Below are 16001 nucleotides of genomic sequence, written 5' to 3' on the forward strand. Positions count from 1 at the left end.
AAATATCCTATGGCTTCTTCTCCAATTGGGCCTCGATACAATGCCATCTAATATTTTCTGCCCATTCTGTACAGTGTTTGGGGACTTTCCACACCAGCACCCTTTGCCCAGTTCCTCTATTCTGCCCTACTACATGTGTTTTCCAACACCAGTTACAATCAACCCTGGGCAGGGACGGCGCCAGAGAATTTTTAATGCAGGTGCTGATGAGGAGCCAGATCATTGACAGGGGGAGCTGTGCCTAACCCTAACCCATTTGAATTTTGGTCACGATTTGCTTCCATAGTAGAAAAAACAATCAACAGTAAAATATTTCACAGCGAGTACAAGAATTTAAAACCGTTACAACTAACCAACAAGAGCAACACGTCTCTCAATAAGAGTCATTGTGATCCTGGAGGAAACTAACATCAGGTCCAGACAAGCATTTCTAAGTGCCATTGTACTCCCGGAACAAGTGCGTCTTGAGCCTTTTCTTGAAGGTGAGGAGACAGTCAGTGGCCCTGATGGAGGTGGGGAGTTGATTCCACCATTGGGGGGCCAGACAGGAGAAGAGCTTGTGTTGGGACCGGGCGCTCTTGAGCGGTGGGACCACCAGACGGTTGTCAGAAGAAGACCATAGGTGGCGGGGGGGTGTAAGGCTGGAGGAGAGACTTGATGTAGTCGGGTGCAGTCCCGTTCACCGCTCGGAAGGTCAGTACCAGAGTTTTGAATCTGTTACGGGCCGTGATAGGAAGCCAGTGGAGGGAGATGAGGAGCGGGGTAACATAGGAGCGTCTGGGTAGATTGAAGACCAGACGGGCCGCCGCGTTCTGAATCTTCTGGAGAGGGCGGGTTGCGCATGCTGGGAGACCGGCGAGCAGCGAGTTGCAGTAGTCCAACTTTGAGAGGACAAGTGCTTGGACTAGCAGCTGGGTGGAATGCTCAGACAGGTATCTCCTGGGGGGTATTTGTTGTAGCTCGTAAGCGGTTTAGCGAGCTAATTTTCAGGCTAAGATAAAAAACGCCCCTCTTTTTGGTTCGTGGAAGCAACTTTCGATAAATCACCATAGTAACATATCAATTAGCACTAACCTGCTCCAGAGCAGGCTAACGTAAGTGTAGCTGGATAAGCTTGCCACACCCCCAGAAAATAACATGGCAGCTCCCTTTTTGAGAGACCCAGTTGACCAAGGAGCTATATTTTAGTTCGATTAGCTTTCCATACCAATAGAGTTCTTTGCGATTGCCAATTAGATCCTTTATTTCACACGGATGAGTTCTTGTTTGAGCGATATCGATTCAGCTGACATGGACTCATTTATTTGCAAGACCTTCTCGGGCCGTACATTGCAAATATCACACGCTGCAGCAAGCTTTATGCTTTATTATGAGCTTATGCTGCTGTATGTGAATATGTAACGCTATGTTTTCCGAAATGTCTTGTCTTATTTGTTGTGCCTGTGCTTTTTATGTTTCACTGTGGGAGAGTGGGAAACGTCATATCGATTCCTTTTTATGTCTTGACATGTGAAGAAATTGACAATAAAGCTACTTGAAACTTTAACTGTGCTTCAGACTGCATAGCCTTGAGTTTTTTTTGCGTCAGGTAGGCTATAGGCTACATTTTTATACAGTATAGGCGATGCAGAAAACATTGGCAAAGCCGCAGCATGCGGGGAACCGAACGGTCTTCTCTGTACGGTCACTCCTGCGAAAAGGTAAACAAACTGGCCATGTGCTGGAGGGCACGGGGAGGTTCTAGTGACTCCTATGTGCCAAAAGGGTCGGTGCATCGAAGGGTTTGTTGACATTTCTCTGGCCTTTTGCTTTCAATGGAAGTCAATGGAAGTCAATGGAAGTCAATGGAAGTCAATGGAAGTCAATGGAAGTCAATGGAAGTCAATGGAAGTCAATGGAAGTCAATGGAGAGCCAGTCAAAAAGTCATAAACCCAGCAGTGTGAGAGGGACGGTGGTGGTGTTTTGGCAATAAATGACCCGGCGAGAGATAGATCCACGTGAAAAGCGTCATTTATTCCAACAACAACTTCATCTGTGATGTAGAAAACAGGACAAAAGTCAAAAGTCACAAGTGTACATTTGTTGTGGTGGTTTCTCCAAGACATTCAACAGTTAGTTTCTCCCCCCCTCCTAGATTCACACATTCACATTCACAGCGTCAATGCTGCGGCACTCTTTGAATACAGTTTTTGAGCGCGCGCGCACTCTTTAGAATAGAATACACAGTTGTTGTGGTGGTTTCTCCAAGACATTCAACAGTTAGTTTCTCCTCCCTCCTAGATTCACACATTCACATTCACAGTGTCAATGCGGCGGCACTCTTTGAATACAGTTTCTTAAGCACACTCTTTAGAATACACAGTTTTAGTTTACGCTCTCTCTCTTTTCGGGACACGCGATTGGCTCGAGCCGAAAACGACTGCGGCGTTTTTCACAAAGCCCACAGACGGTGACGTGTTCAAAGCAGAAATCCCCCAATGCAAAACACCCCCTCGTCAATACGAGCGTCTACGCCACGGCGTAAACGGTGGAAAATGACTTTAAAGCTTTCGGTTTTGTCACAAAAGCAAACATTTGACACATTTACATGCTGGGAATTAAAGAGACGGTAAAACCACCCTCCGTCTCTCCCTTTTCAGGTTGTCCCGCAACCCGCGGGTCGTCTCCACGCTGAGGGAGCGCGCTCTGGCGAACGGCCACACTCGAGCTGGCGGGCGGGGCAAGCTCAGCACCGGTCGACAACGGTGGATCGGCCGGGTGCTCTTCGTGTGTGGAACAACAACCGAGCGGAGGAGCGGCCCTTTCCGGCCTCGGGCCCCTCGCCCGTCTGGCCGCTGACCGTGTACAGCGTGGAAAAAAGTTGCCACTGTAGTTGCCACTATACCTACGATGCCCCGAAAAATCATATACGATCGCACAACATGTCGAGCCACAGTTAACCTTTTCAAACCCACTTACTGACTTCAAAGCAATGGAAGGGCATTAGCACCCTACAAAAGTGGCAGCGGTGGGATTTGAACCCACGCCTCCGGAGAGACTGGAGCCTAAATCCAGCGCCTTGGACCGCTCGGCCACGCTACCTCGTTGTCAGGTCTTGGCCACCCGAGCTCTTCCCGAAGCTGATCGATCGTCCAGGAGCTCATGTGACATTCTAAATGCCCGGAAGCGGTTGAACGTCACAAGATAAAACACATCTAACAATAGCCCTCCTAAATAGCTCTTACACATGAACTCTATGCCACTTTATTTAACATTACTATTGTTGCTCTACCTCCATTCTTATTTATTATTTTGCTCATACTGGGCCCCGTTCGTCGTAAGGGTTGAAGCTAAGTTAATCAATTGTCCCTTTAGCCCGTTAACATTAGCGAGATGAGTGAGAACAGCAAATATCGGTTCGTCAACGGCTGATCCGCATCCAAATCATGTGGTTAATTTCAATCAGGCTAAACTTATCAGGGAAATTGCACGTGCACGTCCTACTTCAAAAGGCAGGAAAGGTCGATCACCAAAACCGTGATTTTCTAACGGTATGATGGCGGAAAAGACGAAAGAGAGAGCGGTGATAGGCTATTCTCGCCATCCGAGCAAACTATTATAATGAGTCTCTAGACAATAAGCATATTATCATGGCTAAGTCAAACACCGCCACCGCTGCCAGAGCAAAACAAGCAGCTTGGGAAAAAATTGCCGATAAGCTAAATGCGAAAGTTTTGGGGAAATGTATAGGCTCATCTTAAGTGCCTCATTACCCCAATCAATCAGATCACATTTCTTTCATTGTGCCTGCTGGTATAGGCTTAATGGAAATTAATAATCGAATGAGATCTTGCTAGCGAAAATAATGATCTCAACTCTTTCAGAATAAGTAGGCTAAATAAAAACAAGGCCAAAGAGTATCTAATTGATACGAATTCATAGACAATTATGAGGATATATGTAGGCTACTGCGCTTATATCATGTACTATATATGTGTATATGCATGTAGGCATATGTGTAAATCCCTCTTTGATGTCATTGACTGGGACATGGCCAGGGAATATGCTGAATTGATTCATCAGCTGGTTAAGCGCCAAGTACACTTTTCTTACAGCAACGCATGCTGCGGCTTTGCCAATGTTTTCTGCATCGCCTATACTGTATAAAAGTGTAGCCTATAGCCTACCTGACGCAAAAAAACTCAAATCTATGCAGTCTGAAGCACAGTTAAAGTTTCAAGTAGCTTTATTGTCAATTTCTTCACGTCAAGACATAAAAGGAATCGATATGACGTTTCCCACTCTCCCACAGTGAAACATATAAAAAGCACAGGCACAACAGATAAGACAAGACATTTTGTAAAACATAGCGTTACATATTCCCATACAGTAGCATAAGCTCATAATAAAGCATAAAGCTTGCTGCGGCGTGTGATATTTGCAATGTACGGCCCGAGAAGGTCTTGCAAATAAATGAGTCCATGTCGGCTGAATCGATATCGCTCAAACAAGAACTCATCCGTGTGAAATAAAGGATCTTGGCAATCGCGAAGAACTCTATTGGTATGGAAAGCTAATCGAACTAAATTATAGCTCCTTGGTCAACTGGGTCTCTCAAAAAGGGAGCTGCCATGTTATTTTCTGGGGGTGTGGCAAGCTTATCCAGCTACACTTACGTTAGCCTGCTCTGGAGCAGGTTAGTGCTAATTGATATGTTATTATGAAGATTTATCTAAAGTTGCTTCCACGAACCAAAAAGAGGGGCGTTTTTTATCTTAGCCTGAGAATTAGCTCGCTGAACCGCTTAGCGAGCTACGACGAACACCCTCCAGGGCCCCGTTCGTCATAAGGGTTGAAGCTAAGTTAATCAATTGTCCCTTTATCCCGTTAACATTAGCGAGATGAGTGAGAACAGCAAATATCGGTTCGTCAACGGCTGATCCGCATCCAAATCATGTGGTTAATTTCAATCAGGCTAAACTTATCAGGGAAATTGCATGTGCACGTCCTACTTCAAAAGGCAGGAAAGGTCGATCACCAAAACCGTGATTTTCTAACGGTATGATGGTGGAAAAGACGAAAGAGAGAGCGGTGATAGGCTATTCTCGCCATCCGAGCAAACTATTATAATGAGTCTGTCTCTGCGAAGACAATAAGCATATTATCATGGCTAAGTCAAACACCGCCGCTGCCAGAGCAAGACAAGCAGCTTGGCAAAAAATTGCCGATAAGCTATAAATGCGAAAGTTTTGGGGAAATGTATAGGCTCATCTTAAGTGCCTCATTACCCCAATCAGATCACATTTCTTTAAATGTGCCTGCTGGCCGTAGGCTTAATGGAAATTAATAATCGAATGAGATCTTGCAAGCGAAAATAATGATCTCAACTCTTTCAGAATAAGTAGGCTAGATAAAAACAAGGCCAAAAAGTATCTAATTGATACAAATTCATAGACACTTATGAGGATATATGTAGGCTACTGAGCTTATATCATGTACTATATATGTGTATATGCATGTAGGCCTATGTGTAAATCCCTCTTTGATTTCATTGACTGGGACATGGCCAGGGAATATGCTGAATTGATTCATCAGCTGGTTAAGCGCCAAGTACACTTTTCTTACAGCAACGCATGCTGCGGCTTTGCCAATGTTTTCTGCATCGCCTATACTGTATAAAAATTTAGCCTATACCTGACGCAAAAAACCTCAAGGCTATGCAGAGTCTGAAGCACAGTTAAAGTTTATCGTCAATTTCTTCACATGTCAAGACATAAAAAGGAATCGATATGACGTTTCCCACTCTCCCACAGTGAAACATATAAAAAGCACAGGCACAACAGATAAGACAAGACATTTCCTAAAACATAGCGTTACATATTCACATACAGCAGCATAAGCTCATAATAAAGCATAAAGCTTGCTGCGGCGTGTGATATTTGCAATGTACAGCCCGGGAAGGTCTTGCAAATAAATGAGTCCTTGTCCGCTGAATCGATATCGCTCAAACAAGAACTCATCCGTGTGAAATAAAGGATCTTGGCAATCGCGAAGAACTCTATTGGTATGGAAAGCTAATCGAACTAAAATATAGCTCCTTGGTCAACTGGGTCTCTCAAAAAGGGAGCTGCCATGTTATTTTCCGGGGGTGTGGCAAGCTTATCCAGCTACACTTACGTTAGCCTGCTCTGGAGCAGGTTAGTGCTAATTGATATGTTACTATGGTGATTTATCGAAAGTTGCTTCCACGAACCAAAAAGAGGGGTGTTTTTTATCTTAGCCTGAAAATTCGCTCGCTAAACTGCTTAGCAAGCTACAACGAATACACCCCAGGTACTATCTGTCCTTGTATTGTTTTTCTGTGTTGTCTTGTTGTTCTATTTGTGATGCTATAGCCTGTATGGAGAACACCAAATCAAATTCCTAGTATCTGTATACATGGCGAAATAAAGTTGAATTGAATCTCTCTCAAGGTTCTGCATTGGCCGGGAATCGAACCCGGGTCAACTGCTTGGAAGGCAGCTATGCTTGCCACTATACCACCAATGCACACAACAGCCTCCTTAATCGCACAGCATTTCGAGGGACGGTTCACCTTTCCACACCACCTACTGACATCCAACTACTAAGAAATTGCCCTAAGCCTGGTTTATACTTCTGCGGAGTTTGGAACACGTGGCCTAATCGTGATGTGTTCGACCGTCACAAGAGACGAGATGCCTCTCTACGGTCTGTACTGGCCGGGGATTGAACCCTGTCAACTTTATGGAAAAAAGTAGCCAAAAAATCATCTAAGATCGCACAACATGTCGAGCCACAGTTCACCTTTTAAAACCCACTTACTGACTTCAGAGCAATGGGACGGCGTTATCACCCTACAAAAGTGGCAGCGGTGGGATTTGAACCCACGCCTCCGGAGAGACTGGAGCCTTAATCCAGCGCCTTGGACCGCTCGGCCACGCTACCAGGTCTTGGCCACCCGAGCTCTTCCCCAAGCTGATCGATCGTCCAGGAGCTCATGTGACATTCTAAATGCCCGGAAGCGGTTGAACGTCACAAGATAAAACACATCTAACAATAGCCCTCCTAAATAGCTCTTACACATGAACTCTATGGCACGTTATTTAACATTACTATTGTTGCACTACCTCCATTCTTATTTATTATTTTGCTCATACTGGTGCTATCTGTCCTTGTATTGTTTTTCTGTTTTGTCTTGTTGTTCTATTTGTGATGCTATAGCTTGTATGGAGAACACCAAATCAAATTCCTAGTATCTGTATACATGGCGAAATAAAGTTGAATTGAATCTCTCTCAAGGTTCTGCATTGGCCGGGAATCGAACCCGGGTCAACTGCTTGGAAGGCAGCTATGCTTGCCACTATACCACCAATGCACACAACAGCCTCCTTAATCGCACAGCATTTCGAGGGACGGTTCACCTTTCCACACCACCTACTGACATCCAACTACTAAGAAATTGCCCTAAGCCTGGTTTATACTTCTGCGGAGTTTGGAACACGTGGCCTAATCGTGATGTGTTCGACCGTCACAAGAGACGAGATGCCTCTCTACGGTCTGTACTGGCCGGGGATTGAACCCTGTCAACCTTATGGAAAAAAGTAGCCAAAAAAGCATCTAAGATCGCACAACATGTCGAGCCACAGTTCACCTTTTCAAACCCACTTACTGACTTCAGAGCAATGGGACGGCGTTATCACCCTACAAAAGTGGCAGCGGTGGGATTTGAACCCACGCCTCCGGAGAGACTGGAGCCTTAATCCAGCGCCTTGGACCGCTCGGCCACGCTACCAGGTCTTGGCCACCCGAGCTCTTCCCCAAGCTGATCGATCGTCCAGGAGCTCATGTGACATTCTAAATGCCCGGAAGCGGTTGAACGTCACAAGATAAAACACATCTAACAATAGCCCTCCTAAATAGCTCTTACACATGAACTCTATGGCACGTTATTTAACATTACTATTGTTGCACTACCTCCATTCTTATTTATTATTTTGCTCATACTGGTGCTATCTGTCCTTGTATTGTTTTTCTGTTTTGTCTTGTTGTTCTATTTGTGATGCTATAGCCTGTATGGAGAACACCAAATCAAATTCCTAGTATCTGTATACATGGCGAAATAAAGTTGAATTGAATCTCTCTCAAGGTTCTGCATTGGCCGGGAATCGAACCCGGGTCAACTGCTTGGAAGGCAGCTATGCTTGCCACTATACCACCAATGCACACAACAGCCTCCTTAATCGCACAGCATTTCGAGGGACGGTTCACCTTTCCACACCACCTACTGACATCCAACTACTAAGAAATTGCCCTAAGCCTGGTTTATACTTCTGCGGAGTTTGGAAAACGTGGCCTAATCGTGATGTGTTCGACCGTCACAAGAGACGAGATGCCTCTCTACGGTCTGTACTGGCCGGGGATTGAACCCTGTCAACTTTATGGAAAAAAGTAGCCAAAAAAGCATCTAAGATCGCACAACATGTCGAGCCCCAGTTCACCTTTTCAAACCCACTTACTGACTTCAGAGCAATGGGACGGCGTTATCACCCTACAAAAGTGGCAGCGGTGGGATTTGAACCCACGCCTCCGGAGAGACTGGAGCCTTAATCCAGCGCCTTGGACCGCTCGGCCAGGCTACCAGGTCTTGGCCACCCGAGCTCTTCCCCAAGCTGATCGATCGTCCAGGAGCTCATGTGACATTCTAAATGCCCGGAAGCGGTTGAACGTCACAAGATAAAACACATCTAACAATAGCCCTCCTAAATAGCTCTTACACATGAACTCTATGGCACGTTATTTAACATTACTATTGTTGCACTACCTCCATTCTTATTTATTATTTTGCTCATACTGGTGCTATCTGTCCTTGTATTGTTTTTCTGTTTTGTCTTGTTGTTCTATTTGTGATGCTATAGCCTGTATGGAGAACACCAAATCAAATTCCTAGTATCTGTATACATGGCGAAATAAAGTTGAATTGAATCTCTCTCAAGGTTCTGCATTGGCCGGGAATCGAACCCGGGTCAACTGCTTGGAAGGCAGCTATGCTTGCCACTATACCACCAATGCACACAACAGCCTCCTTAATCGCACAGCATTTCGAGGGACGGTTCACCTTTCCACACCACCTACTGACATCCAACTACTAAGAAATTGCCCTAAGCCTGGTTTATACTTCTGCGGAGTTTGGAAAACGTGGCCTAATCGTGATGTGTTCGACCGTCACAAGAGACGAGATGCCTCTCTACGGTCTGTACTGGCCGGGGATTGAACCCTGTCAACTTTATGGAAAAAAGTAGCCAAAAAAGCATCTAAGATCGCACAACATGTCGAGCCACAGTTCACCTTTTCAAACCCACTTACTGACTTCAGAGCAATGGGACGGCGTTATCACCCTACAAAAGTGGCAGCGGTGGGATTTGAACCCACGCCTCCGGAGAGACTGGAGCCTTAATCCAGCGCCTTGGACCGCTCGGCCACGCTACCAGGTCTTGGCCACCCGAGCTCTTCCCCAAGCTGATCGATCGTCCAGGAGCTCATGTGACATTCTAAATGCCCGGAAGCGGTTGAACGTCACAAGATAAAACACATCTAACAATAGCCCTCCTAAATAGCTCTTACACATGAACTCTATGGCACGTTATTTAACATTACTATTGTTGCACTACCTCCATTCTTATTTATTATTTTGCTCATACTGGTGCTATCTGTCCTTGTATTGTTTTTCTGTTTTGTCTTGTTGTTCTATTTGTGATGCTATAGCTTGTATGGAGAACACCAAATCAAATTCCTAGTATCTGTATACATGGCGAAATAAAGTTGAATTGAATCTCTCTCAAGGTTCTGCATTGGCCGGGAATCGAACCCGGGTCAACTGCTTGGAAGGCAGCTATGCTTGCCACTATACCACCAATGCACACAACAGCCTCCTTAATCGCACAGCATTTCGAGGGACGGTTCACCTTTCCACACCACCTACTGACATCCAACTACTAAGAAATTGCCCTAAGCCTGGTTTATACTTCTGCGGAGTTTGGAACACGTGGCCTAATCGTGATGTGTTCGACCGTCACAAGAGACGAGATGCCTCTCTACGGTCTGTACTGGCCGGGGATTGAACCCTGTCAACTTTATGGAAAAAAGTAGCCAAAAAAGCATCTAAGATCGCACAACATGTCGAGCCACAGTTCACCTTTTCAAACCCACTTACTGACTTCAGAGCAATGGGACGGCGTTATCACCCTACAAAAGTGGCAGCGGTGGGATTTGAACCCACGCCTCCGGAGAGACTGGAGCCTTAATCCAGCGCCTTGGACCGCTCGGCCACGCTACCCCGCTGGCAGGTCTTGGCCACCCGAGCTCTTCCCCAAGCTGATCGATCGTCCAGGAGCTCATGTGACATTCTAAATGCCCGGAAGCGGTTGAACGTCACAAGATAAAACACATCTAACAATAGCCCTCCTAAATAGCTCTTACACATGAACTCTATGGCACGTTATTTAACATTACTATTGTTGCACTACCTCCATTCTTATTTATTATTTTGCTCATACTGGTGCTATCTGTCCTTGTATTGTTTTTCTGTTTTGTCTTGTTGTTCTATTTGTGATGCTATAGCCTGTATGGAGAACACCAAATCAAATTCCTAGTATCTGTATACATGGCGAAATAAAGTTGAATTGAATCTCTCTCAAGGTTCTGCATTGGCCGGGAATCGAACCCGGGTCAACTGCTTGGAAGGCAGCTATGCTTGCCACTATACCACCAATGCACACAACAGCCTCCTTAATCGCACAGCATTTCGAGGGACGGTTCACCTTTCCACACCACCTACTGACATCCAACTACTAAGAAATTGCCCTAAGCCTGGTTTATACTTCTGCGGAGTTTGGAACACGTGGCCTAATCGTGATGTGTTCGACCGTCACAAGAGACGAGATGCCTCTCTACGGTCTGTACTGGCCGGGGATTGAACCCTGTCAACTTTATGGAAAAAAGTAGCCAAAAAAGCATCTAAGATCGCACAACATGTCGAGCCACAGTTCACCTTTTCAAACCCACTTACTGACTTCAGAGCAATGGGACGGCGTTATCACCCTACAAAAGTGGCAGCGGTGGGATTTGAACCCACGCCTCCGGAGAGACTGGAGCCTTAATCCAGCGCCTTGGACCGCTCGGCCACGCTACCAGGTCTTGGCCACCCGAGCTCTTCCCCAAGCTGATCGATCGTCCAGGAGCTCATGTGACATTCTAAATGCCCGGAAGCGGTTGAACGTCACAAGATAAAACACATCTAACAATAGCCCTCCTAAATAGCTCTTACACATGAACTCTATGGCATGTTATTTAACATTACTATTGTTGCACTACCTCCATTCTTATTTATTATTTTGCTCATACTGGTGCTATCTGCCCTTGTATTGTTTTTCTGTTTTGTCTTGTTGTTCTATTTGTGATGCTATAGCTTGTATGGAGAACACCAAATCAAATTCCTAGTATCTGTATACATGGCGAAATAAAGTTGAATTGAATCTCTCTCAAGGTTCTGCATTGGCCGGGAATCAAACCCGGGTCAACTGCTTGGAAGGCAGCTATGCTTGCCACTATACCACCAATGCACACAACAGCCTCCTTAATCGCACAGCATTTCGAGGGACGGTTCACCTTTCCACACCACCTACTGACATCCAACTACTAAGAAATTGCCCTAAGCCTGGTTTATACTTCTGCGGAGTTTGGAAAACGTGGCCTAATCGTGATGTGTTCGACCGTCACAAGAGACGAGATGCCTCTCTACGGTCTGTACTGGCCGGGGATTGAACCCTGTCAACTTTATGGAAAAAAGTAGCCAAAAAAGCATCTAAGATCGCACAACATGTCGAGCCACAGTTCACCTTTTCAAACCCACTTACTGACTTCAGAGCAAAGGGACGGCGTTATCACCCTACAAAAGTGGCAGCGGTGGGATTTGAACCCACGCCTCCGGAGAGACTGGAGCCTTAATCCAGCGCCTTGGACCGCTCGGCCACGCTACCCCGCTGGCAGGTCTTGGCCACCCGAGCTCTTCCCCAAGCTGATCGATCGTCCAGGAGCTCATGTGACATTCTAAATGCCCGGAAGCGATTGAACGTCACAAGATAAAACACATCTAACAATAGCCCTCCTAAATAGCTCTTACACATGAACTCTATGGCACGTTATTTAACATTACTATTGTTGCACTACCTCCATTCTTATTTATTATTTTGCTCATACTGGTGCTATCTGTCCTTGTATTGTTTTTCTGTTTTGTCTTGTTGTTCTATTTGTGATGCTATAGCTTGTATGGAGAACACCAAATCAAATTCCTAGTATCTGTATACATGGCGAAATAAAGTTGAATTGAATCTCTCTCAAGGTTCTGCATTGGCCGGGAATCGAACCCGGGTCAACTGCTTGGAAGGCAGCTATGCTTGCCACTATACCACCAATGCACACAACAGCCTCCTTAATCGCACAGCATTTCGAGGGACGGTTCACCTTTCCACACCACCTACTGACATCCAACTACTAATAAATTGCCCTAAGCCTGGTTTATACTTCTGCGGAGTTTGGAAAACGTGGCCTAATCGTGATGTGTTCGACCGTCACAAGAGACGAGATGCCTCTCTACGGTCTGTACTGGCCGGGGATTGAACCCTGTCAACTTTATGGAAAAAAGTAGCCAAAAAAGCATCTAAGATCGCACAACATGTCGAGCCACAGTTCACCTTTTCAAACCCACTTACTGACTTCAAAGCAATGGGACGGCGTTATCACCCTACAAAAGTGGCAGCGGTGGGATTTGAACCCACGCCTCCGGAGAGACTGGAGCCTTAATCCAGCGCCTTGGACCGCTCGGCCACGCTACCCCGCTGGCAGGTCTTGGCCACCCGAGCTCTTCCCCAAGCTGATCGATCGTCCAGGAGCTCATGTGACATTCTAAATGCCCGGAAGCGGTTGAACGTCACAAGATAAAACACATCTAACAATAGCCCTCCTAAATAGCTCTTACACATGAACTCTATGGCACGTTATTTAACATTACTATTGTTGCACTACCTCCATTCTTATTTATTATTTTGCTCATACTGGTGCTATCTGTCCTTGTATTGTTTTTCTGTTTTGTCTTGTTGTTCTATTTGTGATGCTATAGCTTGTATGGAGAACACCAAATCAAATTCCTAGTGTCTGTATACATGGCGAAATAAAGTTGAATTGAATCTCTCTCAAGGTTCTGCATTGGCCGGGAATCGAACCCGGGTCAACTGCTTGGAAGGCAGCTATGCTTGCCACTATACCACCAATGCACACAACAGCCTCCTTAATCGCACAGCATTTCGAGGGACGGTTCACCTTTCCACACCACCTACTGACATCCAACTACTAAGAAATTGCCCTAAGCCTGGTTTATACTTCTGCGGAGTTTGGAACACGTGGCCTAATCGTGATGTGTTCGACCGTCACAAGAGACGAGATGCCTCTCTACGGTCTGTACTGGCCGGGGATTGAACCCTGTCAACTTTATGGAAAAAAGTAGCCAAAAAATCATCTAAGATCGCACAACATGTCGAGCCACAGTTCACCTTTTCAAACCCACTTACTGACTTCAGAGCAATGGGACGGCGTTATCACCCTACAAAAGTGGCAGCGGTGGGATTTGAACCCACGCCTCCGGAGAGACTGGAGCCTTAATCCAGTGCCTTGGACCGCTCGGCCACGCTACCCCGCTGGCAGGTCTTGGCCACCCGAGCTCTTCCCCAAGCTGATCGATCGTCCAGGAGCTCATGTGACATTCTAAATGCCCGGAAGCGGTTGAACGTCACAAGATAAAACACATCTAACAATAGCCCTCCTAAATAGCTCTTACACATGAACTCTATGGCACGTTATTTAACATTACTATTGTTGCACTACCTCCATTCTTATTTATTATTTTGCTCATACTGGTGCTATCTGTCCTTGTATTGTTTTTCAGTTTTGTCTTGTTGTTCTATTTGTGATGCTATAGCCTGTATGGAGAACACCTAATCAAATTCTTAGTATCTGTATACATGGCGAAATAAAGTTGAATTGAATCTCTCTCAAGGTTCTGCATTGGCCAGGAATCGAACCCAGGTCAACTGCTTGGAAGGCAGCTATGCTTGCCACTATACCACCAATGCACACAACAGCCTCCTTAATCGCACAGCATTTCGAGGGACGGTTCACCTTTCCACACCACCTACTGACATCCAACTACTAAGAAATTGCCCTAAGCCTGGTTTATACTTCTGCGGAGTTTGGAAAACGTGGCCTAATCGTGATGTGTTCGACCGTCACAAGAGACGAGATGCCTCTCTACGGTCTGTACTGGCCGGGGATTGAACCCTGTCAATTTTATGGAAAAAAGTAGCCAAAAAAGCATCTAAGATCGCACAACATGTCAAGCCACAGTTCACCTTTTCAAACCCACTTACTGACTTCAGAGCAATGGGACGGCGTTATCACCCTACAAAAGTGGCAGTGGTGGGATTTGAACCCACGCCTCCGGAGAGACTGGAGCCTTAATCCAGCGCCTTGGACCGCTCGGCCACGCTGTCAGGTCTTGGCCACCCGAGCTCTTCCCCAAGCTGATCGATCGTCCAGGAGCTCATGTGACATTCTAAATGCCCGGAAGCGGTTGAACGTCACAAGATAAAACACATCTAACAATAGCCCTCCTAAATAGCTCTTACACATGAACTCTATGGCACGTTATTTAACATTACTATTGTTGCACTACCTCCATTCTTATTTATTATTTTGCTCATACTGGTGCTATCTGTCCTTGTATTGTTTTTCTGTTTTGTCTTGTTGTTCTATTTGTGATGCTATAGCCTGTATGGAGAACACCAAATCAAATTCCTAGTATCTGTATACATGGCGAAATAAAGTTGAATTGAATCTCTCTCAAGGTTCTGCATTGGCCGGGAATCGAACCCGGGTCAACTGCTTGGAAGGCAGCTATGCTTGCCACTATACCACCAATGCACACAACAGCCTCCTTAATCGCACAGCATTTCGAGGGACGGTTCACCTTTCCACACCACCTACTGACATCCAACTACTAAGAAATTGCCCTAAGCCTGGTTTATACTTCTGCGGAGTTTGGAACACGTGGCCTAATCGTGATGTGTTCGACCGTCACAAGAGACGAGATGCCTCTCTACGGTCTGTACTGGCCGGGGATTGAACCCTGTCAACTTTATGGAAAAAAGTAGCCAAAAAATCATCTAAGATCGCACAACATGTCGAGCCACAGTTCACCTTTTCAAACCCACTTACTGACTTCAGAGCAATGGGACGGCGTTATCACCCTACAAAAGTGGCAGCGGTGGGATTTGAACCCACGCCTCCGGAGAGACTGGAGCCTTAATCCAGCGCCTTGGACCGCTCGGCCACGCTACCCCGCTGGCAGGTCTTGGCCACCCGAGCTCTTCCCCAAGCTGATTGATCGTCCAGGAGCTCATGTGACATTCTAAATGCCCGGAAGCGGTTGAACGTCACAAGATAAAACACATCTAACAATAGCCCTCCTAAATAGCTCTTACACATGAACTCTATGGCACGTTATTTAACATTACTATTGTTGCACTACCTCCATTCTTATTTATTATTTTGCTCATACTGGTGCTATCTGTCCTTGTATTGTTTTTCTGTTTTGTCTTGTTGTTCTATTTGTGATGCTATAGCTTGTATGGAGAACACCAAATCAAATTCCTAGTATCTGTATACATGGCGAAATAAAGTTGAATTGAATCTCTCTCAAGGTTCTGCATTGGCCGGGAATCGAACCCGGGTCAACTGCTTGGAAGGCAGCTATGCTTGCCACTATACCACCAATGCACACAACAGCCTCCTTAATCGCACAGCATTTCGAGGGACGGTTCACCTTTCCACACCACCTACTGACATCCAACTACTAAGAAATTGCCCTAAGCCTGGTTTATACTTCTGCGGA

General features: G+C 45.8%; 24 non-coding genes across 24 annotated transcripts; all 24 read right to left on the reverse strand.

Moving 5' to 3' along the window:
* Positions 1–3000: 3000 nt before the first annotated feature.
* Positions 3001–3082, reverse strand: trnal-uag (transfer RNA leucine (anticodon UAG)). The gene has a single exon. It is a non-coding gene; the product is annotated as a tRNA-Leu (tRNA).
* Positions 3083–6457: 3375 nt separating this feature from the next.
* trnag-ucc (transfer RNA glycine (anticodon UCC)) lies at positions 6458–6529 on the reverse strand. Its single transcript has one exon. It is a non-coding gene; the product is annotated as a tRNA-Gly (tRNA).
* A 335-nt stretch (positions 6530–6864) lies between these two features.
* On the reverse strand, positions 6865–6946 carry trnal-aag (transfer RNA leucine (anticodon AAG)). The gene has a single exon. It is a non-coding gene; the product is annotated as a tRNA-Leu (tRNA).
* Positions 6947–7304: 358 nt separating this feature from the next.
* trnag-ucc (transfer RNA glycine (anticodon UCC)) lies at positions 7305–7376 on the reverse strand. The gene has a single exon. It is a non-coding gene; the product is annotated as a tRNA-Gly (tRNA).
* Positions 7377–7711: 335 nt separating this feature from the next.
* trnal-aag (transfer RNA leucine (anticodon AAG)) lies at positions 7712–7793 on the reverse strand. Its single transcript has one exon. It is a non-coding gene; the product is annotated as a tRNA-Leu (tRNA).
* Positions 7794–8151: 358 nt separating this feature from the next.
* Positions 8152–8223, reverse strand: trnag-ucc (transfer RNA glycine (anticodon UCC)). The gene has a single exon. It is a non-coding gene; the product is annotated as a tRNA-Gly (tRNA).
* Positions 8224–8558: 335 nt separating this feature from the next.
* Positions 8559–8640, reverse strand: trnal-aag (transfer RNA leucine (anticodon AAG)). Its single transcript has one exon. It is a non-coding gene; the product is annotated as a tRNA-Leu (tRNA).
* Positions 8641–8998: 358 nt separating this feature from the next.
* Positions 8999–9070, reverse strand: trnag-ucc (transfer RNA glycine (anticodon UCC)). Its single transcript has one exon. It is a non-coding gene; the product is annotated as a tRNA-Gly (tRNA).
* A 335-nt stretch (positions 9071–9405) lies between these two features.
* Positions 9406–9487, reverse strand: trnal-aag (transfer RNA leucine (anticodon AAG)). Its single transcript has one exon. It is a non-coding gene; the product is annotated as a tRNA-Leu (tRNA).
* Positions 9488–9845: 358 nt separating this feature from the next.
* On the reverse strand, positions 9846–9917 carry trnag-ucc (transfer RNA glycine (anticodon UCC)). Its single transcript has one exon. It is a non-coding gene; the product is annotated as a tRNA-Gly (tRNA).
* Positions 9918–10252: 335 nt separating this feature from the next.
* trnal-aag (transfer RNA leucine (anticodon AAG)) lies at positions 10253–10334 on the reverse strand. Its single transcript has one exon. It is a non-coding gene; the product is annotated as a tRNA-Leu (tRNA).
* A 366-nt stretch (positions 10335–10700) lies between these two features.
* Positions 10701–10772, reverse strand: trnag-ucc (transfer RNA glycine (anticodon UCC)). Its single transcript has one exon. It is a non-coding gene; the product is annotated as a tRNA-Gly (tRNA).
* Positions 10773–11107: 335 nt separating this feature from the next.
* Positions 11108–11189, reverse strand: trnal-aag (transfer RNA leucine (anticodon AAG)). Its single transcript has one exon. It is a non-coding gene; the product is annotated as a tRNA-Leu (tRNA).
* A 358-nt stretch (positions 11190–11547) lies between these two features.
* Positions 11548–11619, reverse strand: trnag-ucc (transfer RNA glycine (anticodon UCC)). The gene has a single exon. It is a non-coding gene; the product is annotated as a tRNA-Gly (tRNA).
* Positions 11620–11954: 335 nt separating this feature from the next.
* trnal-aag (transfer RNA leucine (anticodon AAG)) lies at positions 11955–12036 on the reverse strand. Its single transcript has one exon. It is a non-coding gene; the product is annotated as a tRNA-Leu (tRNA).
* Positions 12037–12402: 366 nt separating this feature from the next.
* On the reverse strand, positions 12403–12474 carry trnag-ucc (transfer RNA glycine (anticodon UCC)). Its single transcript has one exon. It is a non-coding gene; the product is annotated as a tRNA-Gly (tRNA).
* A 335-nt stretch (positions 12475–12809) lies between these two features.
* On the reverse strand, positions 12810–12891 carry trnal-aag (transfer RNA leucine (anticodon AAG)). The gene has a single exon. It is a non-coding gene; the product is annotated as a tRNA-Leu (tRNA).
* Positions 12892–13257: 366 nt separating this feature from the next.
* Positions 13258–13329, reverse strand: trnag-ucc (transfer RNA glycine (anticodon UCC)). Its single transcript has one exon. It is a non-coding gene; the product is annotated as a tRNA-Gly (tRNA).
* Positions 13330–13664: 335 nt separating this feature from the next.
* trnal-aag (transfer RNA leucine (anticodon AAG)) lies at positions 13665–13746 on the reverse strand. Its single transcript has one exon. It is a non-coding gene; the product is annotated as a tRNA-Leu (tRNA).
* Positions 13747–14112: 366 nt separating this feature from the next.
* trnag-ucc (transfer RNA glycine (anticodon UCC)) lies at positions 14113–14184 on the reverse strand. Its single transcript has one exon. It is a non-coding gene; the product is annotated as a tRNA-Gly (tRNA).
* Positions 14185–14519: 335 nt separating this feature from the next.
* trnal-aag (transfer RNA leucine (anticodon AAG)) lies at positions 14520–14601 on the reverse strand. Its single transcript has one exon. It is a non-coding gene; the product is annotated as a tRNA-Leu (tRNA).
* Positions 14602–14959: 358 nt separating this feature from the next.
* Positions 14960–15031, reverse strand: trnag-ucc (transfer RNA glycine (anticodon UCC)). The gene has a single exon. It is a non-coding gene; the product is annotated as a tRNA-Gly (tRNA).
* A 335-nt stretch (positions 15032–15366) lies between these two features.
* Positions 15367–15448, reverse strand: trnal-aag (transfer RNA leucine (anticodon AAG)). Its single transcript has one exon. It is a non-coding gene; the product is annotated as a tRNA-Leu (tRNA).
* Positions 15449–15814: 366 nt separating this feature from the next.
* trnag-ucc (transfer RNA glycine (anticodon UCC)) lies at positions 15815–15886 on the reverse strand. Its single transcript has one exon. It is a non-coding gene; the product is annotated as a tRNA-Gly (tRNA).
* Positions 15887–16001: the final 115 nt, after the last annotated feature.

Source organism: Osmerus eperlanus, chromosome 8, assembly GCF_963692335.1.
Source record: "Osmerus eperlanus chromosome 8, fOsmEpe2.1, whole genome shotgun sequence".
NCBI lineage: Eukaryota > Metazoa > Chordata > Actinopteri > Osmeriformes > Osmeridae > Osmerus > Osmerus eperlanus.